General features: G+C 40.4%; 1 pseudogene; it reads left to right on the top strand.

Moving 5' to 3' along the window:
• Nucleotides 1-8285, top strand: part of LOC142427635 (small ribosomal subunit protein RACK1-like) — a 30278-nt pseudogene extending 21993 nt beyond the window's left edge.
• The last annotated feature ends 18272 nt before the right edge of the window (nucleotides 8286-26557 follow it).

The following is a 26557-nucleotide window of genomic DNA, read 5'->3' as shown; positions in this document are numbered from 1 at the left end:
ACTTTCATATTACTAGACAACCCAGCCTAACACCGTTTCCCACCACACTGGTGTCAAGTGAGGGAGAAAAGGTGTATCTGACATACTGCTCTTGGAGAAAGGCACATCACAAGGAGTCTGGAAAGATAATCAACACTTCCCTGACAGCGAGCCAATGTTATATTCCTGTAGGAATGTGGATGTTTTGGTGGGTGTGAATCTTATTTATAATAAAAGTTTCATGTTAAACTTGTAAAAAAGAGTGTTTACAAGGCACAAGGTACACATATTCTCTCTGAACTAAAGAAGGTCAACACATTTAAAACATGTAAGGAAACTTAGTAGACTTGTAGTCACACTTGATATAAAAAGTTAGTGTGATACTAAGAGCTTTATATTCACGGGGAAGGCATGACATGCATGCCCCTGAGAGAAAATTCCACTTGATTATTTAAGAAAGTATTCCCATTACTGAGCCCAAAATATTGGAGTAGCACTGATGAGAATGACTTATTTCTGTTTAATAAAAATATTCATACCTACTGAGGCCAGATTGTTAAAAATTTGCATCATCACATGACTATAGAGTTTCCTCTAAGAAAGGACGAGCAATGCCCATTCTTCCAAGAAGTCCACAACCACCTCTCAAACATCCAGTGTCCTATAACATCCCATATATTCTGGTTCAGCAAGGTTCCATGCACTCCAATATGAAAGCAGGGAAGATGGCCATCCTGGGAAATTGAGACTTCACATGGGGATTAGACACATGGGTCTGTATTCTACTAAGGATTTCCATCAGGGTTTAGCTCATCCCTTCACTCACTAGACTCACTCACTAATTACACGCTATCTCAAGTACTGCATTCTTCTAGCACAATAAGCTTATCTCTGCAGTTTGTCTGGGACAAACTGCAATCTCGCTCCTTTCTATATTTATGGTTCAGAATAGAGAACAGTCAGAACACATAACATAAGCCAGACAAATGATCAAAACTAAAACCCCGATTCCACATTCGAATCATCTCTTTCATTGGAGGGGAGAAATTCACCTCCTTGCACAGGACCAACCAAAATATTTATCAAAATATGAAACAGTGAAAGCAAGGTAACAACGAGGCTGCTGTGCTTCTTCCATGTGGGCGTTGTTGCTTCTGAACTAGATGGCTGCTTGTTTATCTTAAAGCCTTTAAAACCCCAAATGCTATATCTTTTGATAGCCGGGCACAATCAGTTTTCTTCACCACGTTTGCTTATGCACACATTTGTATTCAGTGATCATATCAGGAAGGTGGGCACCCATTGATATGATATTTTTTTCTTTGATGTCTGATACCTGGTCCCTTCTACACCTTGTGACCACAAAGGCTGGTGTGCTTCTTCCATGTGGGCTTTGATGCTTCTGAGGTGTTGAAGGGATCAGGTATCAGGCATCATCAGAACAAAAAATCATATCATTGTAAATGAGGGTGAGTGCAGACTGGAGACCCAAAGCCCATTGGTAAGCAACTGTACACCCCCTTACTGAAGGGTTGCAGGGAGGAGACAAGCCAGTAATGGTGCAGGGTAGCAATGATGAAACATAGAACTTTCCACTAGTTCTTAAAGTGCTTCCTCCCCCCACTATCACGATCCCAATTCTACCCTACAAATCTGGCTAGACCAGAGTATGTACATTGGTACAGATAGCAACTAGAAACACAAGGAATCCCAGACAGATGACCCCTTCAGGACCAGTGGTGAGAGTGGTGATACCTAGAGGTAGAGGAAAGGTGTAGAAAGGGGGAAACGATTACAACGATCTACACATAACCTCCTCCCTGGGGGATGGACAACAGAAAAGTGGGTGAAGGGAGAAGTTAGACAGTGTAAGATATGACAAAATAATAATAATTTTTGAATCATGGAGGGTTTATGAGGGAGGGGAGAGTGGGAAGGGTAGGGGGAAATGAGGAGCTGATACTGGGTCTCAAGGGGAAAGCAAATGTTTTGAGAATGATGATGGCAACAAATGTACAGATGTGCTTGACACAATGGATATATGTATGGATTGTGATAAGAGTTGTATGAGCCCCCAATAAAATGATTAAAACAATAACAACAACAACTAGGAAACACTGCAGAATTTCTCTTTTTCCTTTTAGCTTCTCATTAGCCATTGGAGAACTTCTGGTATGAACTAACAAAGTAGCAACTCAAGGCCCTGGATTTATGATATCCTCTTGAAGAATTCTAGGTGACTAAAAGCTGACACATTACCTCATGAAAGAGATGATTAATTGAGGGAATTATGAAAATTTCTGTAGTGTTTCTGTTACACACCTACATTTCAGTCACTGTATGGTTGCACTCTTGAGTATTTTGTAGCTTCATGGAGACAGGCCATGGTATTGAAAAGAGAAACAGCAAAGTGAAAGATAGGTAACAATAGAATACAGATATCATCAAAAGTTTTCCACTCTGAGACACAAAGCTACTGTAATGCAATTATTATAGACCGCTCCCTTCAAAAAGTACCTGGATACTCACATGAATACACACTAAGGTTACATACTGAAAAAAAAAAGCAGGGAATGAAAGTATCACAATAGCATGCCCTTCTGTTTTCTGATTGAGAAACTGTAGTTAGATTCCAGTTTTCTTATAAGTTGACTGAACTTAAATGCATAGTACTGTTAAACTGTGCAAGGATCCTAGGACTTATACACCAGGCTTTGAGATGGTCCACTCCAAGATTTTTTCACATTTGCAGACATGGAAGGCAATTAGTTGAACATGATGTGGGACTCTCAGTTGTGGGACTGAACTCTATGACTTGTCATACATTTGTTCCCACATTTTTTCAGGACAGAAAGGTCCCTGGAGAAGGATATCATGCTTAGTAAGGGAGAGAGAGGCGAAGAAGAGAAAGGCCTTTGACAAAATGGATTCGCACAGGGGCTGTAACAATGGGTTCACACATGGGAACATTTGTGAGGATGGTGCAGGATAGGGCAGTGTTCCTTCTGTTATATAAAAGGTTTTATGAGCTAGAATGGACATGATGACACCTAACAACAACATAGAAAAGGCTGTACTCTGATGCTAACAGTTCACAGCATAGCCAACTGAATATATCATACAGTGACACGAGCTGCCATGGTCACTCTACAATTCTGCTGTGACAGTGTAATGTAGATATAGATCCAATAAGTCTTTCAAGAATTTCGTACACAGCAATGCATCAGGTGACATATTTTAAAGTCTCCACAAGTCTAAATTCCATTCCTTTACGATGAAAAAAAATCCCAAATATAGTGCTGTCAATTCTAACTCATTTTGACCATGTAACAATGAGTGAAACTGCTCATTAGTGTTTCCAAGAATGAAGATCTGCATGGGTGCAAACAGCCTCATCATCCTCCTTTGATGTGGCTGGTATGCTTGAACCACAGAGGGTATGGTCAGCAACCAATCAATTAAACCAATGAATCAATAGGGTCTCTTCCACACAACAGTTCATGATAAAACATTGCACTTATTCAGCCTCTACAAATTTGAAGCAATTTCCAAAAAAGATTTTGCCACACTAGCTTTTAGTCCTCTTGTCTCTTTTAAGCAGATGTTGCTTCCAATTGAAACAGGTGAAGAAAGTCACCAACATTAATCACAATTTCAGTATTGCTCAAATGGTAACTTGTTGAACTGGGTCAGCATGCAGGCCCATGTGTCTACAATTAAATTCCTGGCAACTACATTTCTGTTCATATGCCTATAGTTGGTTATTCTGTCAGTCATAAATTACAATTACAGAGATGATCTAGAGGTCTTCTGTGTAGTACAAAGAGGAAACAAAGAAAACAGCCTATTCAATTCAGACAACTAGAACTCATTTCCCTGGAAAATCCATGAATCTCAGATAATACTGCTTACCTCAGGCCCATTTATCTGGCTCTTGCATTATTAGGTTGATTGAGGTAATATTAACACCCAGGCAAAACAGACACAGCATTGAACACATCAAAACAAAACAAGACCAATCTGTTCTGAGAGGGCACACCATTCCAGAACCAATGGAGTTCTACCCTGGACACATGAGGTGACTATGAGTTGAAAATGACACCACAGCAATGAACAAGAACAAAACCACAATGTTAAATGGTTATCAATTGTATGAGAAATGCAACAGAGATGGAGCTTAAGCAGTAACACATGCATATTTATATTAGGGAGCTTGTGTACGGATTAACACAACGATCATTCACTTTAAGACACACTAGCCCATGAACCCTGGCTTGATTAAAAAAAATTCTAACAACATAGAAGGGTTCTGTGATGAGTTTAAAAATGCACATTTAAAAAAAGAGAACCTGATGCAAAGGGCTTAAGTGGAGAGCAAATGCTTCAAAAATGATTAGGGCAAAGAATGTACAGATGTGCTTTATACAGTTGCTGTATGTATATGTATGGATTGTGATAAGAGTTGTATGAGCCCCTAATAAAATGTTTAAAAGAAAGATTATAGTAAACAACAACAACAAAAACACATTTAGGTTTCAGTTGCTCAGACTTCCATTCTCAACATAAGGGCAAAATAAAGCTCCATTGTCACTCACCAAATGAAAAGCTCATTAGCAATTAGTTTACATGAAAATTCCCACACTGGAAAAATAAATGGATCATGAAGAAGCACTAGCAACAAAGTAAACCAAAAAGGGAATAGTTACAAGAAATGCAAATGAGGACTTTCAAGTTTATAATCAATATGTGAAGAGCCCAAAGCCACCATTCCAGTCCCAAAGGAAAATGCTGACCATATTGAATTCAGAGTACTGAGATCACAGTGCATGGTTTTGTTCTGTTGTACATTAAAAAAAAATAATCAGTCACTGAGCCAATTCTGGCATATAGCATCCCATATACACTGTAGAACAGCCCCTGTTTGTTTCTGAAACAGCAGCTCCTTAAGGGAGTAGGAAGCCTCATCTTTCTACTGCAGAGCAGTTAGGGGTTTGGATTTCTGAACCTGTGGTTAGCAACCAAATGCATAACACACTACATCACCATGGGTGCATAGTATTGCTATGAATTGGAGGAAACTAGATGGCAGCTAACAACAAGAAAGGCTTTCTTTTCAATTACTCTAGTTAATTGGTCTACTTAGCACCCAGAATAAACAACTGTCCTAAAAATGAGGGGAGGCACACATAGGTATTCTCTCACCTGATTTCTACTGTGTTATCATGCTGTGTATCTGCCTATAGGATCCTTTTGTCTAGTGGTGGTTTTCATCTTGTGCCATTAGTCGTCTAATTAATTGAATTCATTGAAAACAGTGATGGAATTAACTAAGGGAATAGCCAAAAAGAGTTTGTTCCAGGAGGGGACAATATCTGACCACAGGGGATCAGGAAAGAGTATATTTCATGTTTTAAGGATAGTCAAATCTCAGGATGATCAGATAAATATTAATAAGGATGAATGGTGTCAGAAAGGTATGATTGAGACTTCAATGAAGAAATGAATACAAAAAGACTGAAGTCAATAAAAAGGTAGCATGTTCCAAAGCAACTGTCCTCCACAAACTGATTAGTTTCCAAAACTGTCACACACAAAAATTTCTTGCACTTCACAAGAGTCCACAAAAATGTGGATTTAATTGCATTTAGCCTAAATAACAATAAATGGTAAAGAATAAGGCCTGGATTGGTCCACACATAACTCCCTGCCATCACGTCTAGTACAACTCACGGCATAGCTATCAGAGTAGAGCTTCCTGTAGGAGTCCCAAGCCAGTGTATCTTTACTGGAGCAGGCAGACTCATCTTCTCCTGCACATTTGCAGCTCAATGTGTAACCCACTGGACAAAAGGGCTCCTTTGTTCATATATTATACACATTACCCAATCAAGTATCAATACAGGAACACATGAAAGGCCAACAGAGAAAGATAAGCAGCCCTAGAAAAGGCCTACCAATTTGTAAGGGAAGCTAATTCATGACACATCAGGCTCTGACAGCAAGTACTCACACTTTAAGGTGTGGGTCCCTAAATGGAAGTTCCTGAGTAGTACCAACTCACCAACAGCTGAGTGCTCAGTTACCAAACAAAAGATTGGAGGATGAAGACAACACAGAAGTACCTTAGAAGAAAGATATGGCAACCAACTCCAACTATACCTTACAGCGTATAGTTTTACTCTGGAACCACATACAGTCACCATATGGAATTAAGTGGTAGGCAAAATGACTGATATTTATCAAATTATTATCTAATTTGGAGAGTCTATTCCTATGCAAATATAAACTCCAAATAGATTAACATAATTATGATCATGTAAAACTATACTATTTTGGAATTTAAAAAATAATGACAGCAGGACAGAGAAAAACTAAGATGAAAACATAAGAGGATAGACTGAAAAATTCATCTGTATTAACATTCAAAACAATTTACCAGAAGGCAACAAAAAAGAGTAAGATATGCAATGGATGCATGTATATGATTGTGATAAGAGTCGTACAAGCCCCAAATAAGACAATTTAAAAATAAAAAAGAAGATACAAATATCCTGAGGCAATTTTACAAAGTTTATAAATCTGCTGTAAGTTGTCAGAGAAAAATAAACTAAGTGTGCAAAAATATGAGAAGTCTTCTCGGTAGTAGTTTTAAGAGATTTGAAGTACAAAATCAAACTAAGAAATCACTGTACACGTGGATCACAAGCCCTCAAAGTACTTCATCAGATAAGCAAATGGAATAACTATACATGCACATTTTGGGCAGGAAAATATATTAAATACTTCGGCTCTTTTATTAAATTTTAACTTGGATATGATGTTCAACTCAACAATTTCCTCTCACCAGAAAGTGCTTTCCAGAGAGCAACAGAAGTTCAGAAAGGGAATGACGAGAATAAGGGCAGTAACATTCACAAGAGTAAAATTACATTTGAACCACTTGAATCCTTAAAGTGCTACAATAGGTAGGTATAGCCTGGGCCAATCACACATTGGAAACTTGTGTATGAGTCAACACTGATAGACCAAAGACAAAACAACCAACATGTGAAAAACTCAAAAGCATTCTGAAGAAAATAAATCAATGAGAACCCAGACACAGTTTATCATGGAATATACAGAAAGCTCAAAAGAGGCAAAACTAAACTGCACAGTTTATGGATTAAGACATGGGTGTCACAGTTATGAATATTTCTTGGACATAAAATAGTCTCACGGGATAGCTAGGTTACTTGTCTTAATATCATCCAAGCTTTTTTTTCCACGCTGAACAGCAGCAGGAGCTGGTGTCGGAGCTATCCGGTGCCATCCATGTCACTGCTGCGACCCCCGCACCCGCTGCCACCCTGACTGAGCAAATGACCCTTCGTGGCACCCTCAAGGGCCACAACGGCTGGGTAATGCAGATCGCTACCACGCCACAGTTCCCCGCCATGATTCTGTCTGCTTCGCGAGATAAGACCATCATCATGTAGAAGCTCACGAGGGATGAGAGCAACTATGGCATTCCCCAACGTGCTCTGCGTGGTCATCTCTTCTGATGGCCAGTTTGCGCTCTCAGGCTCCTGGGATGGAACACTACGTCTCTGGGATCTTACAACGGGCACCACCACACGCTGCCATGTTGGCCATACCAAGGACGTGCTGAGTGCGGCCCTCTCCTCTGACAACCGGCAGATTGTCTCAGGCTCCCGAGATAAGACCATCAAGCTGTGGAATACTCTGGGCGTTTGCAAGTGCACCGTATAGGACGAGAGCCACTCTGAATGGGTGTCCCGTGTGCGCTTTTCGCCCAACAGCAGCAACCCCATCATCGTCTCCTGTGGCTGGGACAAGTTGGTCAAGGTGTGGAACTTGGCTAATTGCAAACTGAAAACGAACCTCATCGGCCACACAGGCTACCTGAACACTGTGACAGTCTCTCCGGATGGATCCCTCTGTGCTTCTGGAGGCAAGGATGGCCAGGCCATGCTGTGGGATCTCAATGAAGGCAAGCACCTTTATACCCTCGATGGAGGAGACATTATCAATGCCCTGTGCTTCAGTCCCAACCGCTACTGGCTCTGTGCTGCCACTGACCCCAGCATCAAGATCTGGGACTTGGAGGGCAAGATCATTGTTGATGAGCTGAAGCAAGAAGTGATCAGCACCAGCAGCAAGGCCGAACCACCCCAGTGCACCTCTCTGACCTGGTCTGCTGATGGCCAGACTCTGTTTGCAGGTTACACAGATAACCTCGTGCGAGTATGGCAGGTGACCATCGGCACCCGGTAGAAATGTGTGGCACAGCTTTTTTGAAATTCAAAGACTGGCTTTCTGAAAAATATATTTATATATATATATGTATATATATATGTCAATCATCCAAAAGTGTAATATTCTACATTCTACTTTGGAGAGTCATGTCTGGGATCTTATCAGCTGTGAGTGGCCATCTGAGATAAATTATTGGTCTTTACTCAACTGGCATTAAAGTGAAAGATAGAAGTCAAAGATTCAATGAAGAATCTAGTCTACATTATCGAGTCTGGTTTTATCTACCCTGAAACCAGAACTAGATGGGATTGTGCAGGTTACCATGACAGATCATTCTAATTAAGTTCTGGACAGAATGGGAGTAAAATGTCCAATAGTATATCAAATTCCTGAAAAAGAAAAACAAGTAAACAAACCAACAAACAATGAGTTGAGACACTTTTTTAAAAAATCATTTAAGACACTCTTTAAACCTTGAACCCAAACTAGCCTCTGCAGTCACCTTTTAGCTAAATAATGGATTGGCTCATAAGAGTACTTTAAGAGTGCCTGTGAGTACTTTCCTCCACTAAAAAAGTTAATTCTATGAGACCAAAGGACAATTATTTTTAAGTAGAGGTGAGGATGAAAGGGAGCAGGGAAACTAGATTAACTAAAAGAGAACAATAAGAACAGAAATGCTGAGAATGTTTTACAAATGATGAAGAATGTAGCCAATGTCACTGAACAATTTGTGTAGAAAATGTTGAGTGACAAAACACACTGCTGTCTAAATTATGACTGAAAAACCAAAATAGTCAAATGGTAAAAACAAACAAGCAAACAAAAACCTCTGAATGTGTGGTAGTTATAGAATCTGTTATCAATTTGAGAAGATTAATGGTGAAGGGGTGGAGTCTAGCCCATCAATCAGGACAATGAGGCCTCTGTGTGGGCATGGCCTTCTCCTGGTTCTGGGAGCCCTGGTATTCCTCCTTTAAGGTGGAAACACTCTCTCACTGCTCACTCCCTGGGAGACATTGCAGCTGAGAAGACTCATGGAACTAAGCTAGTGCCCTGAGCTGGAGAATCACGTGGAGACCCCTTGTCAGCACTGAGATGCTTACAGTGCCACGGGATCGACAAGACTTCCTACCCATTGGCCTATGATCTTTCTGCATTCGGTGTCATTCCATGTGTTTTGTGAGTCTGAAGAAGACTTTATAAATTGGAATTGGGCAATATGGACTAATGTCAGACATATGGACTTGATCTGGACTGGGGCTGGGACTGTTTTCTCAATATTCAATTGCTTTTGTATATAAACCTTTCTTATACACATGAGTGTCTATGAATTTGTTTCTCTAGTCCACCAGCACTAACACAGATTGAAACATATTATAAGAGCAATAATAATAATAATGTACTGCAATAAAAACTTCTCAAAGGCGTATAATCATAATCTCCAAGCAGGTAAGAAATGTGATCACAGTAGAACACTGGAAGGACAAAAAAACCCTAATGGTTTCTATGTATTAGCAGGGATTTCATTTCCTATAAATGAAGAATGGATAGTTTATGGACCTCTTGTTTATCATAGTTGACAATAAAAGTGCTAAAAATAGTATAATATAAAAGAAATAATATAACACCTGAAAACTCCCAATTTTCATAAAACTTTATTTCAGAGGGTTTTTATAGCTAAATTTTGATTAACTCATCTTGGAATTTACATTTTTATTCACTAGATTATCCCTGATGGAAACTGTGGTGAGCTGCTAACTGCAAGGTCAGTAATTCTACCTTGTCCTTCAGGGTCACTATAAGCTGGAATCCACTGGTGGAGTGGGTGTCTCTGGGCACTTAAAGCTGGGTTTGCTAATCTATGGAGCTGGAACTGAGCACCTTTGGGTTGAGGCTCAGAGCAAAGTGGCAAATGTGTTGTGCCTTTATCAGTCCCAAAGAACGCTGTTGCATGCCCAGATGACACAAACATGCAGGCATGTTACACAGGAGATTCACATGTCTGCTCACTTGTGCATCCCTGTTGCAGGAAGAGGAGATGTTCTACCTCCACGAAGAGCGCTAGCCTTGGACACACACGGGCAATTTTCACCCTAGCTCTCAACAGCTGCTGAGTAGGAATCAACTAGACGACAGTGAGTTGATTTCCAGCCTTCATGCTCAGCCCAACCTCAGATACATCCTTAATTTTTCCATTTAATATGATAGTTTCTACACAGCCCGCAACCTGAGTGAAAAATACAAGGAGCTTACTGGTAGCCAATCCTTTATGCCACGAATGCACAAAAGGCCTTCAAAAAGGTCATGACCCTTCCATGGTAAAGGTTATGGAATTTATCCATGAACTTTTTGAATTCACTGCATATCTGTTCCTAATATTTTATGCTAAACAGAATAATGTAATAAATCTTTGATAATTCCTCAAATATTGTACATCTTAAAAATCTTTGGGATGCCTTTTGATCTTCCATGAAAACTCAGAGTATTAAGCATTTTACATATAGCATCTCACTTCAAGATCTATTAAAGTTGATATTAATTTCATTCTCAAGTTACTGTAGAGTCCAGTTAGGTTACAGTATATCTGTACAAATCACATAGAAACTTGTGAGAGCTGGAAATTAACAGAAGGACTTTATTTTTCTGAGTCTTGAAACTTGACAGATTCAAGTGTGTAGTTTCTCATGTTATAGTTAAAAAACTCAGCCTTGGAACTGATCACAACGATTTACATGTAACCTCCTCCCAGGGGGACAGACAACACTAAAGTGGGTGAAGGGAGACACTGGTAAGTGTAACACATGAAAAAATAATGACAATGTACAAATCATCAATGGTTCATGAGGGGAGGAGGGTAAAAAATGAAGAGCTGATACCAAGGCCTCAAGTAGAAAAAAATGTTTTGAAAACAATAATGTCATCATATGTACAAATGTTCTTGACACAATGAATGTATGTATGAATTGTGGTAAGAGCTGTACAAGCCCTCAATAAAATTATTTTAAAAAGAAAGAAAAAGCAACCACAGTACTGTCTTTTCAAAGTGTGTGTACAAGCAAGCATGTGTGCCTTGTTTAGTTTTTTATGTCCCTGAGCATTACAAATGGTTAACATGGATAGGTGTTCATGGAAAGATTGGACGTTTGTTTCTACTCAGTCTCCAGGGAAGAAAGACTGGGTGATGCACTTTGAGAAACCTGTCACTGAAACCCCTTCTGCAACATCCCTGTGCAATGACACACATGGAGCCTCCAGGAGTTGGTGTGGATTTGATGGCATCTGCTTGGTTTGCTTCATTTCGAGAGATAGAGAATTCTGGCTTCATTCACTACCTTCAAGCTGGCACTTCAAGGCAACCAGCAGCTCTGTAAGAGGAAACGAGACTGTCTACTCCGGTATAGATTTTGAATCTCAGACACCTATAGTGGAACACTGTGAGTCAGAATTGATTTTGTGGCAGTGAGTTAGTTTTGGGGCTCAGAAACAATGAAGGGTTCTACAAACAGCTTGCACTGCACTGTTCAACTGAGGATTGATGGGTTAAACAGTCTGCATTACTGTGGAAGAAGACAGGACTGGAGATCTGCTTCCACAAATGTGACACTCTGGAAACACTATGGAACTTTTCTGCTTTATAACACATGAATTTTCCACAAGATGGAATTAGCTCCAAGGTACCAAACCAAAGGGAAAATTAAACATGATAGCATATTCAAGTCTATGTATGCACATTGGCATTATGTTGAAAATATAATTAAATAACTAAAACAATACTCATTAAGAATCACCATGTCTATAATAAGAAACATGTAAGCCTGGTGAGAACTTGGCATATCTAAATTAGTCAGTGAAGAAGTCCTACTGATCCAGTGGTTAAATGATTAGCAGCTACATGAAATGAAAGCAGTTTTGGCCCATGAGATGGCAATCTGGTCACAGTGAATAAAATAAGCTTCTTATCAAGACCACTTGGCTAAAAGGCTACAACATTCAAGCATTACCATGCAGTGGGGCACAGAGAAAATGGTAGCTTATTTTAAATACGATCATATCTACTGTATATGAGCTATATGTCTGGATCTTGCCTTCTATTAGGAATAGTTATGACACAATTTTTTAAAATGAGGAGCTATTAGTAGGACACAGTTCTTGCACAGTAAATTCAAACAAATTGAAGGTGAAACAGTTAACATATGAAACCAATCAAAAGGATAAAAAGTATTTACCTACTTTGAATTTGGTTCCAAGAAACTGTTATATCCGGGCCTCGAGACCAATGAGGGCCACATCGAAAAGCATCAAATGAAAAGCTTTACTGGAGGCAGCTGCCAAGAAACAGGCAACAGCTAGCTCTCAATACATCTGGGCCCCAAGCACCACTCGGATTCTGGTTTATAAAGCAACACACCCTGAGTGGGTGGGAACACTTTCGGCTCCAATCACAGCTGTACACACTGACTAGGGGGATGGACCAGCTAGGGAACTTCCTGCTGGTATCCAATATGGGCATGGGCAGCAGCCCACCAAAATTTTGAATCTGGTGGGTCTGGGGACCAATGCAGAAATAGCAAGCTTAAGCAATAAAAAAATAGAGAGGAGAGTGTCAGCAAGTTAGCAAATGAGACTTAATGTCCTTCAGTCAAAGTATGCAGCTGTTAGGATGTGGATGTATGGCCCACCACTGATGATTTCAAACTCAGTCTTGTGAGGAGAAGGGGTTGGGGGAATTGAGGACCAACTCAATTAAGCATAAGTTGGAAAATATAGAAGCTAAATTTAGCAAATTAACAAAAAAGTGCTGACCTTGAGAGCATATACTATGAAAATATACCAATTCTGACTCATAGTGACCCTATAGGACAGAGAAGTACTACCCTGTGGATTTTCAAAACCAAGACACTGAAGCCTATTATTTCTCCAGATTAATACAAAAAAGGACCTAAAATAAATAATTTCTGGATTCTGCAAATCAAAAGATGTAAAAGGAAAGCAAAATTCCCTGTTGATAAAATGAGTGGACACTAAATCTGGGCCAGCATTGCTCTAAGAGTCAAAAGGGATGATAAAGGGGGTGGTGGAAAGCATTGATAGAGATGAGCCATTCACACAACTAATCTCTGAGTGGAGGTTTATTAGGGGAAACATCCCCACGTGGGGCTCTTCACACTCCAAGTGGAAAGGTATAGCATCACAGAGACCAATCTCAGGAGCTGTAGTAGAGAGTAAAGTCTTAGCACTCCAGTGAGGAAAGGGATATAGATGGCTGTGCAGCTTAAGCCTCCACTGAATTCTTTCTGATCCTTAAGCAAGCATATAGATTAAATTTTCCCAGGAGCAGAGGAACTTGGAAAGTTGATACCTTTCACCAATCTCCAGCCAGTCCAGGGGGTCCTAGAGTCAGGAGCCATGGCTTATCAGTTGAGCCCTGACTGCCTGGGTCAGATGGCCCTGGAGCAATCTTGTAAAATCCTCTATCTGGCAACGAAGGTGGCTCAGTTATGGTCCTGTCCCTGCTTTTGTAGTCCCATTTATAACAATACTGTACTGAAGTTCCACCAATCATAAACTTGCGACAGTTTCCTCTGCTGCTGTAATAGTTAGCGTAAGTAAAGCCATTTATACTAAGCAAACATTCTGCCCCAGTCCTAAAATGCAACCACAGGCCTTACAGCATTCTAAAAAAAAAAAAAAATAGCCCCTTGTTCTTAAAATCAGCAAAAAACTATCCTGGACCAAGAAATTGTGCAACTGCAAAGTCTGCTTCTGTACCAGCTTGATCAGCTGCGCTGCTTAACAGCAAGTTCTGCTTCTGTACAGCTCAGCAGATTAATGAAACCTTATAAAAACCCAAGTCTGTAAGCAGGAGGGAACCATCCAGCCAAGCTTTTTTTTTTTTTCCCTTTCAGGCTGCTGGTCCTTGCGCTGATTCTTCTTCTTTTTTGTTTATAAACTTTTCTATTTCTTTCAATCTCACATCTCAGTTGTTCTGGTCCAGCTCATGTACAACACTGCAATCTTACTTAATTAGATTCTCGACTTGAATGTTTCCCTAAACTGTGCTAACGATCTCCTTCATCCAGTGACAGGTCTGTGTCTTTGTAGTCTCTTTGTCTCTTTTAAAACTTAATAAATGTTCTTCTTAAATTATATTTGAGATTGGAGTTCCTTTTACTGTCTAAAACGGAGCAGAAGCTAGTTTCCAAAAGCAGAAATGGTTAAGAAGGATCATGCAGCAAGACCTGTTACAGAGTAAAAAGGAGACCCCATTTTAAATACAGTTTAAAGAGAACATTTATTAAATCTTATGAGACAAATATAGCACAAAGACACAAACAGATCATCTGAATAAGGGAAGCCACCAAAAGGAGGAGGAAATGGCTTCCCAGATTCACAATTGAGATGGGAGCTAAAGAGGGATTGGGGGAGGGGCAGGGCAAAGGAAACTCACAAAAGCATGGCTGGTGGCCAATGAATGCATCACAATGACAGACATTCCATCCTTAGATTGAGGGTTTACAAATGGGTCCAGGGCCTCCTGACTAATGCAGTCAGGGCAAGACTGTAGCACATGACTGCTGTTTAGGAGACTCCAAGTACTTTCTACAGTTTGGTGACCTCCATCAAGGGCACACACAGGCAGACAAACCTCCAAGAAAGACTGCTTCTCCCTGGGCTGCCTGTATAGAGGTGAAGGTAATCCACACTCCAAAGCCTGAGGGCAATTACCTACTACCTTTGTTCCTCGGCAGAAACCATTCAATGGAGGCTTACTCTTTGAGGGGACTGCAATCTATGTGAGGACTTAATCTGTGCCGAGATTTGGGGCTGTCACTGCTATTTGGGGTTGTCACTCTATTGTCACCCTTTTGCAAAACAAGGTGCTGAGAAGTTAAACTCTAATACAGACCTCAGTCACCAAGGGGGTGACCTGATGCCTGCAAGGCTGCCCTCTCCTTTCAGTAAAGGCCACTCTAAGGTCCCCATGCTCTCATGCCCGCGACCTGACACTGAAGGGACCGGGCCCTGGCAAGAACCCACCCCCAATGACGCCTTTCTGGAGTGTGAGGTGAGGGTGCAGGAGGATCTCTGAGCAAGAAATTCAGCCAGAATATTCCCGGGCCCGAAAGCAGAGGCCTGTAGCCAGCTCAGAAAGGGTTTAACTGGAAATGTCCCAGGGGGTCGTGGCGATCTGGAACAATGGAACACCAGGTGCGGGATCTATAACGTCCGCAGGAACCCAGACACAGCTGGGGACGCCAGGCCTGCGGGCGATTCCGCGCCTGGGATCAGCACAGAAACAAAAACTCACTCACCCGTAGGAAGTCGTGGGATGCTCACTCGGATCCTTCTCACTCAGAAGTGAGTTCTGCAGGAAATTGCATCACTTGGGGAGGGGGGTCGGGTGGTGTCTATGAGAAGGGGTGGGGCCTGGAGATATTGAGGGAGACGTGGAGGGAGGGGCCTAGAGGTGAGGCTCAGGGCCTGGAGTGGCAATGGATTCATTCTTAATCTTTTTAGGCTGGAAACCCTGCTGACACCTGTTCTCTTTGGATGGCTCTGTTTGCATTTGAAACACATTTGCATTTGAATCGCAACAACACACAAGCCCAGACAGAAAGAAGAACTGAAAGAAAAATGGTGGAAAACAAAAAAAGAAAAGTGGTGGGTGGAAGGCATGCTATCCAAGTGGAATTTCCCCAATTGACAAGCCAGCTGCTAGGGCCACAGACACGCACACTTGACAGCATCTGATGCCATCTGCTCCACTTGACCATCTCTCTCCTGGTTTTCACCTGAATGCCTCTCAAACTCAGACACTGATTTCAGGTTCTGCTCCCAGTGCTGCAGCACTGAGACTCAAGTCTCCTCAGGTGAGCATCAATATGGGGAATTCCTGAAAATGCCACAGTTGTCCAGTTGTCATCTCCTCTTCTTCTCTTCCCCTGCTCTCTCCCTCTCCTCACTGCTAAAGATTTATTTCCCCACAATCTGTGGGTTCTGTATTACTCTTTTTATAAGGTGTTCAGGTTTTAACATTGGTAAAGCAGAACATCATTGACAGGGGCGGTGGGGGGGGGGGAGCGGGTGTTCTTGATTAAAAATTTGGTCTATATGGAGCAACAATAATTTGCATGGAACACAAAATAGTCTTGTAATATATCTACAAATATAATACATTAAACATTATGTATAGTATTTTATTCTTTGGCATATTTCTCATTTGAGTGAATTTTTTAGTAGATTGCTGCTGTTGTTTAAAAGGTCATGAAATTTTTCACAAGAATTCGTTAAATTATATTTCACACATAAAATGGTTTCAATGTCTCAACACTTAATTGCGATTTTTCTGATGTCCACACTTTATTTACTGTAGAAAAAAACGCATTCAGTCACAGCATTAGTTCCTGGTAACGACAGCGTCCGCATATTCCACAATTTTTAGTGCATTATTGTATGGAACATGGTTTGTTTCAAATTGATAAAATATTTCTAACCATTTGTTCTCTTTTGTGATTTTTGCTGATGCCCATATTTAATCTTTTCCTTATCAATTTATTTTTAAAGTAATGATACCTATTTTAAAAGATCATTTTTTGAAATATTACTATATGGGAAATTTTGAGTAATATGATCGAAATCGAATGATTTTTGCACATCATTCCAATTAAGTTGTTGTTTTAATGTAGCCCAATGAAAATGTTCAATATCACTGAAATGTACCATCCAGTCTTCTACGTAATCTATCCAGTTACTATAGAACTTTTTAACGTGATTCATTATATCTGCACGATTTATTGCACCTTGTTCTTCTAGCTGGCTTATACTATTATGGATAATTAATGGGAGAAAATTATTTTCTAACTGCTCTTGATATTGAAATGTTAAATTATTAACTTCATTTGCTACTTCGATTACTGAAATTTTGTCACCCTCAGTAAGTTTTATAGCATTTTGAAAAAGAGCTGCTTGATTGTGTTCCAACTGTAGGCAAATTTTTGAAGATTCTTTTTCAGAAAACTCTTCTAAAATTCTAGGACATTTATCCTATGATAGAAAGTAGGACTTCAAAGGATCGTATATTTTCAAAATTCTTTTGACAGCTGGCAAAAGAGCTAACCAGTGTGTTTTACTGTATCCAAGTATTTTCTGATATTCGACTTCCACAGTTTCACAAAATTCTTTAAGTGTTTCAACGCACACAGTGTATATATAGAGATAAGAATATATTTTAATAACAATATTTTCCACATCTATGGGCAACAAATCAGCAGCTGTTTGAATGGCGTTATTTATTATGTGCACTGCACAACCAACACCAATATTTTGATTAAGGTTTTTGTTTAATTTATAAAAAATATTATTTGTTCCTCTTCTTACTTTTCCTCCAAAATTTGTGTTTGTGTTGTCTGCACAAAATTGAATTATTTTGTTTTAAATTGTTTTTTTTTCCAAAATATTAATAATGGAACTGAAAATTATTTCAGAAGTTTCACCAGGCACAGAAACGAAATCTAAAATTTTAATTTATTCCAGTTTCCGAATCAAAAAATCTAATAATTGTTGGAAATAACTTTATATCCTTATTAGATGCATCAGAATATATGGATATAAAATTATTTTCTATATTTTTGTTTAATTCTGAAAATGCATATGGGGAAAGCACATTACACACAGTTGCCTCGGATTTTGTTCTAGCACAGGCAAATTTTTGTTGAACAACTTTTTGGAATGATTGTGATTAATAGCATGAAAAGACATAAGTCCTTCTGCTAATGCTAATTTCTTTTCTTCATCTCCATAAGTTATTTTCCGAAAAAAGAATTTCCTGTATTTTGAAGGAAGATGCAGCAGTATTTAAATATCTTTTATGTTTCTGTGTCTCCAAGTGCTTTGAAATATCATTCTTCCTGCCGTGCGAAATAGAAAACTCACCATTACATTTCTCACATTTTACCAGGTAATCGCTTTTGTTTTTTTTAATAAAAGGAAATTCACTTCTTAGATCATCATTGTATTTGCATCCTCTTTTCTTACTCATTATGTTAAAAATCTAAAAAATAATTTAAAATTATATTATACATTATTATATACATATTGCTTAAAAACATATTTTGGCAGGAGAGACCTGAGTTCCCACATCATTCAATGCGATGCTGGCAGAAGCCCCAGCCATTCCACTTGACCCTCTTAGAATTTCAAACTGCCTTTGGGACTTGCAGGGATGTGATGTGTTTGGCTAGGCTGGAACATAGGTGGCCATTATTATTCACAGCTATATTAGGGAAAACAAAAAACAAAAAATATTCTATCTTATTTATTCAACAACTGTCTCCAGGACAACTAGGAGAGGTGGGGGAGAAACCAGACTGGGGTGATTCTGTCACTGTTTTCTTGTTGTTTCTTTAAGTTGACAGTAGTGAAATGGGTGTTCCCTAATAAGTCCATAGATCAAAACAGGTCCCTTTTAACAAGTGAACTTTGAAAAAGTAACATGATCTTCGTCCAATAAACAGTCACATAGATGAGTCTTGAATTACCCTTCAGCCTAAAACAGTAACTTAAGAGCCTCAGACATAGGTTTTTCTAGATTATTCCTTGAAGGTCTGTTGCCAGATTTGGAGAGTTGTTCTTAATCCTAATTTTCTTGGTAAGTGGTTTGTTTTTTCTCGCACAATTATAATCTGATTGTTCCATCTTTGCTGATTGGGTGCTGAGAACAGAAGGAATAATCCTTGTCTTCCTCTCCTTCCCCTCTAGCACCCAAAGGAACTTTACATAGATAGATGTTTGCACAACTTTCTGATGCAGTGTGTTGGCACTCAGCAGACAAGAGAGACTGAAGAAGCGCTCAGAAGTAGGCACATGTTACGTGCCCGGAGGAAAGGAAGAAGGGCACGAGTCCCCATGCTTAGACCTGTGCACAGCAGGAAGCAGATATGACAAGCACAGAAGCTAAGGGGTTGGGAAGTTAAAAGAGTTGAGAGTTTGGCAGAAGGCTGACCCCATAACTATGGTCAATGGACGCATACAGCAGGGATGGGGCCTTCTACGAAACAAAGAGCAATGCTTCCCTATTGGGGACATTTAATGAAAGGCCTGATGAGTAACTTCATAAATATCAGCCATTGAAAATGCTTGGGGGAACACAAAGAAAGAAAGAAAACGCTTGGGAACACAGTACTCCTTTGACAACACATGGGGTGCCAGAAGTCAGATGTGGCTTTTGTGGTGGTGGGTTTTTTGTTGTAGATGGGTGTTTTTCCTGCTTGTTGTTTGGATTTAGGGGTAATCGGAGTGTATAGTTCTTACACTCAGTGCTGTGAGGTTAGAGGTTTGAATTCACCCAGAGGTGTCTAGGAAGAAAGGCCTGGTGGTTTACTTCTGGATAAAAGAATCTGGCCGTCAGAACCCACCTGGAGCACAGTTCTACTGTGACCCACATGGGGGCACCACGAGTCAGAGTCGACTGGACAGCAACTAGTTTTCTGGTGGTTTCTCTGTTTATTGCAAAAGTATAACTTTTCTCATATTTACATGAATGGCCCCGGATGCTAGTTTCTTCCCATGGAACTCTGTTTCCCTGAATTCAACACACACTGTGTATAGTATTTAACTTAAAATTCATCAGGAGGAGCCTGCTGCTCTACCAATACCTAAAGTCCCATCTGCCGGGACCATAATCTTTAGTGCCTCCCAGAACCACAAGACCAACGACAAGATGGCCAAACACAAGATGGGCGCTGCCTATTGTTCTTTGAGCACGGATGGCAACTAAGTGTGTATTTTAAATGCTGCTCTACCTTTAAAAAAAGAAACTTAGCATCACCTATAGGACTGGTTTCAAGATGACCATATTTTTCACATGTCACATGTCAAAGCACATAATATGTATGTGCATATAGCGTGCATAGCACATATAGGAAACTAATGGGATTGCATTGTTTGCCAAAAAAATAATTTAAAATTACATTATAAACATATTGCTTAAAAACACAGCAAGTAGGTACATAATTACATGAACATATTTTGTTAGGTTATAAATTAAATTAATTTGATTGCTGTAAAGTAACTATATTTTAAAATTATTTAAATTTTAATCCTATATTTCTTTCTAAATAATAACAATACTAACTTGTATTATTTTTTCTCTGAATTTGCTGTAACGTAAGTCGTGTCACTTTCAAGGCTGGCGCTAGACTTTTTGCCGCCACTATAAAATATAAATAACACGGGTACTTTCTGCTAAATTCAAGAAAATGTATGTATTTATTGAAATAAATAAATTACCTAAATTATATGCATATCTAATTTGTTGACATCACGACAGTTACAAAATGTTTTCATCGTTGCCAATGGCAAAAATGCCATTGTTCATTAAGTCCAAACAATGGTGGTCGAATTCTAACAACTAATCAGCAATGCGAACTTTGATAAGCAGTTCTTGATAATCAGTTCTCAACAATTATTTGTTATTATTAAAGTTTAACATTATAAAATTAACAAAAATAATATAAAACTCATATCCTGGCGAAATAGCCACATGGCAGCCAAAAACCGTATATTCCCTTCCCGTTCTCCCGCTGTTCCCTAGCTTGTTGTGCATTCTTTTCAAAAATCAGGACTTTTAAAAAATGCCACAGGACGCCAGACACATTGTTAGAAATCGGGACTGTCCCACCAAAAGCAGAACATCTGGTCACCTTACAAATAGCTATGCCATGATCTGCATCCACCAGGCTCTGGGGAAGCATCTGCAGTGGGTCTCAAGAATTAGTACTGGGGTGGTGGTATATAATTCAAAGACTCTGTGAAGGGTCAATTCACTATCTCCAAAGACGACTCCTAGAACATATTGTATCTGTGTATGAACAGGATGAAATTCGAGGACATGCCTTTGTGTTACTGTGCTACCATCACAGTGAGGAGATTCAGATTCAACGGGGATACAAGCCTCCCCTGCAGGGAGAAAACAGGCCCCCACAGGGGCACTCCAGACCCACAGAGCACAGGTCTCAGGTCCAGGAGCAGGTGCAGATGGAGGGAGGTTCAGGACTGCTTTCCTGTTGTGGTATTGGTGTTCTTCTCCATGTCTTGGTTTCCCTCAGAGAATCTCTCTAATATTACCATGACTATCTCTGATACATTTAAAAAGTTGTATTATAAGAAGAAAACATTCTGTAGAAAAATAAGTCTGTTTGGTAATGGGAGGAAAATTACTCAGCATGTGGTTCTAAGGATCAGGCTCCAGAAGAAATTCAGGGAAACTTGGAGGTTCTGTTCTAATGAGATTTAGAGAAGATGGAGTGAGTGGGTGCTGCCAGAGGTTAGCTTTTGAATTGGATCAGAAAGACCGGTTTTTCAAACTCTCCAAATGATGCCTGAAGAGAAAGACGGTGCTGTGCTGCTGAAAGGACAGAATGAGAGCAGAGACTTCCATAGAATTCCCCCATTGTGACATTGAGTTATAGGTTAGAGTTATGTAGGTGGCTAGGTAGGGAACAAACCACATTAAAGCAGAATGTGGCTCCCCTATGGCTCTCATCTTCAGTGGGAAGTGTGCAGGTCAGACTCAGCACTGGTCCGAACTCTCTTTGTGTCTTAATCTGTTTTCTGTCTCTCTTGTTCATCAAGATGACATGATTCATGAATGTTTATGCTTCCCAATGCAAGTCTGTTCACATTCTCAATATGCCATTTTCATGGATAAAGACGCTCAATACTAAGGAAATGTCATAACTAACGCTATCTTTAAATACAATGCTGTCCTGATCCAAATGGCATCATAATCCTTTAAAGAAATGAAAAATGATTACTCCATATGGAGAGTCCCAAAATAATCAAGGGACCCTCCCCCCCCAAAAAAAAAGAACAAAGAGAGACCCTCACACAAACCAACCTCAAAACTATTGCACAACCACAGCAGTCAAAACAGTCTGGCACTCGTACAATGATAGGTATGTTGACCAATGGAACAGAATAGAAGACTAATAAACAACCCATCCACATACAGGCAACTCATCCTCAACAAAGGCCCAAGGGACTTTATAATGGAGAGCGACCTTCTCTTCAACAATGGGGCCGGCACAATTGGGTCGCCACCCTCAGAAAAATGAAAGACAACTGAAAGCTCAGCTCATGTACAAAATCAAACACAAAGTGATCATCACAGACCTAAATATAAATCCCAGATCTATAAAGACCATCTGTAAGGAAATAGGCATACAAATAAGAGCCCCATTGCAAAGAAAGTACACACAAAGAAGACAACATGGATGAGTGACCTTCTAAAAATCAGATTTATGTGCATCAAAAGAGTAAAAGAGAAGCCAAGCAACAAATAAAAACAAGCAAATGAAGAACTGTTGTAATTTTAAGCTGCAATGTTGTCTGCCTATTGAGTGTATGACAATAGACAATTGCAGCAAATATGATTGCATTTTCCTTGGACATATTTTCTATCATTTCCATCTTTCAGAATTTTGAGAGACACAGCGCACCTTGATTACGTGACTGACCAAGCCCAACCCCAGGAGATGGGGGACTGCAAAGCAAACCCAGAACATCTGCACTAGATCTCAATGTGTTCTGCTTCAGAGTGCAGGGAGCACTCAGGAGCTCATTGGGAACATGTGTACCAACCCTGTTAGGAAAGTGATGTGCAGATGGATACTGTCATGAGGTTGACACTTAAGACCTCTAGCAACCACTGCTATGAAATTATGAGATGATCATGGTAGTCATACTCAGAAATGGAGGTGACCTGAACTCGTGTGCAGCAACATCACGGTCTCAAGCTTAAGTCGGTCAGACAAGCACCAAGAGCAGACAGTGAGATGGGGGTTTGGTGAAATGAACAGGATCAAGTGATGCTCTGCCAGTGTGCATGTGAAAAGTGAACCAACTCAATGATCTCCAAACGAAAAATGCGAGTGTCCTGTGCTTGAACCCCTGGATTTAGTGAAATCGATGTGTCTTCATTTTAAAGCAATGGCGCATTCCCTTCACCAAATTCGGGCCAAAGAAGTCCACATGACCAACACCTTGTGCTTGGATTTCCCCATTGTAAAAATATATATTCATTTGGAAATATATAGATTCTAATTCACCAGGAAATGAGTGGTGTCAGTCTTAAAACTGGGGAAAATGTTTTAACTTTGTTAGGAGGAAGGAAACAGAATGGGGTTTGAGCTTTAAAACTGTATGTTTAGAAATAGTGTCACAGCTTCTATAGTCAATAATATGAACAATTTTTCCAAAATTAGATAATCTTTGAGTTTAGGGAATAAATTTAAGGTGAGACCCATGAGCACTTGTGATGGGGCTGTGCCCAGAGCACAAATGGAGAGGCTGTTCTGGTTGGAGATGCTCACATTTCAATTGAAGCAGAGCCTTCTGGGTAAGGAACATTTACAAGCGTGTCTGCACTCACTCTCTGAATGTTGAGGGTCAGCCGCATGGATGGACCTAATTTTAATGGAGAGTGCCCGTTGGGTCTCAAGAAAATGTCTTTTCATTCAAGATGTAAAATATTGTTCTTGGCTCTTATTTGTATTCTGATCCTGTTTTTAAATGGTTGTTTTCCACTTACTGCTCTCCTGAATCTTTGCACTTGAAAATCATGACTCTGATTTTGCTGATTTTGCATTCTTGTGGATATTCCAGCAAACAAAGGCAGTGTCTTTATTCAGAATCTTGCATGTTTAGAGGCTACAGAGTTAAAATACAGTCTTGTCTGGGCCCAACTTTTCTAGGTGGCACGTTCTTCCCTGAGACCCTACGACACGAATCTCTTTACTTGCCCTGAGGTTGACCTCAGTCGTCAGGCTCTGGGATGGAGTGTGTGTATTGCTTATAAGAGCAGTGGGGTTGGTGATGATCATGGCCCAAGGTCAGAAAAATCCTGGCTGAAGAAGATTAGTAGGGGACAATGCCGACTGGAAACATTCTGCAGAGGCTTCTGGTCATATTGCATACATAAAATGCAAAGCTAAGAATGGAGCGTGTCCTTTGGACCCAGTGCCTGGTATACCCTTTCCTGACCCTCAGAATTTGGACTGAACAGAACCCACCACCACATAATTCATTTCCTCAAACTTTCATGAATTTCTGTTGGACATTGCAGTGATTCGCAGAACCCAGAAGCATGAGGGGATCTCCTCAAGGGAGGAGGGGGTGGGAATCGGAACTGAATGGCTTCATAGAAGAGTTGGACCTTTGAGGAAGTATCAACCCTAACTCCTTGGGACTAATCTGTAAGTTCATGCTTCTCAAAGATGTTGCTTCCACACAAGGAAAACTACCAAGTGCTATGAGGAGGTTACTTGGGTGTAAAAGAATAATATAAGAGATTTTGGAAAGTGTGAGGTTTGAAGATATCTTGGGGTCCAATTTCCAATTTTTGGTTTCAACAAACTATATCCTGCCCACTCTCTAGGGCATAGAACACATAAGAGCCCAAGGCAGGGAAGGAGCAATGAGGGGCTGGAAGGAGAGAACAATGGGCTCAGAAATCCTTGGCTTTCCATTTACCTTTCCTACACACCTCTTGGGGAAAATCTTCTCTCACTATAGACTAACATGCTTTTGATTTCAAACAAAGGGTTACACTAGCATGGCTCCGAAGGAAGAGGGGAGTCTGTTCTCTATCAATTTCTATGTATAAGGCCAAGGGTCCCTCACACGCAAATTATTCTCAGGCAACCGCACAATTTCACCTTTAGGCTGGGAAAGCTATCAGTTCTCTTTAGACAGGGCTGTAGGTCTCTTGGGAATCAGAGCTGTGGTCTAAAGATGCTATTTCTGTGTGTTCTCCTGTGCCTGGTGATAGTTCCCCAAGATGAAATTCAGATATGCGACCTGGGTCTATTGGGATGGTTATGACTTCAGGTGACTGACAAGGACAATATTATTTTGTTTGCAGGTGTCCTGTCCCAGGTGCAGCTTCAGAAGTCTGGTCCTGGACTGGAAGCCCTCCCAGAAGCTGTCGCTTCCCTGCACTATCTCTGGTTTCTCCATCATAAGCATTGGTAGCTGCTGGAACTGGATCCACCAGCCCTCAGGGAAGGGGCTGCAGTGGATGGGATTGATATGCTCTGAGGGTAGTACAGATTATAACCCGTCCTTCCAAAGCTGACTCTCCATCACCGGAGACACATCGAAGAAACAGTTCTCCCTGCAGCTGAGCTCCATGACTACTGAGGACGCAGTCGTGTTATTACTGCACAAGGGAAACACAGTGAGAAGTCAGTGTGAGGCCAGACACAAACCTCCCCTGCAAGGGAGACACTGGGCAGCAGGGAGCGCGCAGGACCCACTGAGCACACACACCCAGCCCTAGACAGGCACAGATGGATGGCAGGGAGGATTTCCTGTTAGAATGAGGGCCTTTTCTCCTTACTCTCAACATCCCCAGAGAAAAATTTGTCTTTTTCTTTTTTCTCTTTCTCTAAATGTTCTCCTTGCGGCAAGATTGGAAGGAAGAACTAGCATTCTCTGTTTGCAGTACCAATAATAAAAGTGACGCTGACCTTCATTTTCATCCTATAAACCTCAGTTTCCTTTGTGAGAAAGAGATCATCATTCTCACACTCTCTGTGACTCAAAATCTGTTGACAAGGAAATGCAGGCATGTACAGATTCATGAAGGCAATGCATGATTTTAAATGCCCTGAGCTCATGGCTCTTACAGTGCATGGTCTGGTCTCTGGAGGTGTCTGTCTGCATTATTCCCTGTGCACTGTGGGTAGTGGTTGACTCATGTTCTCTATGTCTGAGAAAATAATTGTGGAGACATATGGATCTAAATTTGTGATGTGTCCTTAGTGATGCTTGGTACCCCTTGTCTCCCTGTATGCAGAAACGGCGTTCCAGGCATAGAGGGCCCCATGACATTGGGAACAGGTGAACTGGAATGACCTGCTTAGTGGGCAGAGTCATTAGTAAGATCATTCATTGGAATCACAATGAAATGAATACTCATTGGAAGGGCAACTTGATTCCAAAAGATAGCAAATGAGTTTCAAGAGGAGGAAATTGCAAACTAATATCTCAGAATGTTCTTTATTCTCAATTGATAGTAGTGAGACTTCTCACATATTTTGAACAGGTCATTAGGGGAACCATTTCCTAGAGAAGGACATCCTGTTTGGCAGAGTATCACCAAAATAGAGGAAAACACTCAGTTAGATGCACAGACAGTGGCTGCAAACATGGTCTCAGACTTAAGAGCAAATGAGGATGGTTCAGGACTTGGCAGGTTAGCTGTTCTCTTGTGCACAGAACCATTGTGAGTCAAATTGACTCAAAAGCACCCCGCAAA

The sequence above is a fragment of the Tenrec ecaudatus genome, chromosome 15, assembly GCF_050624435.1.
Source record: "Tenrec ecaudatus isolate mTenEca1 chromosome 15, mTenEca1.hap1, whole genome shotgun sequence".
NCBI lineage: Eukaryota > Metazoa > Chordata > Mammalia > Afrosoricida > Tenrecidae > Tenrec > Tenrec ecaudatus.
This window is presented reverse-complemented; position numbering and strand designations above follow the sequence as displayed.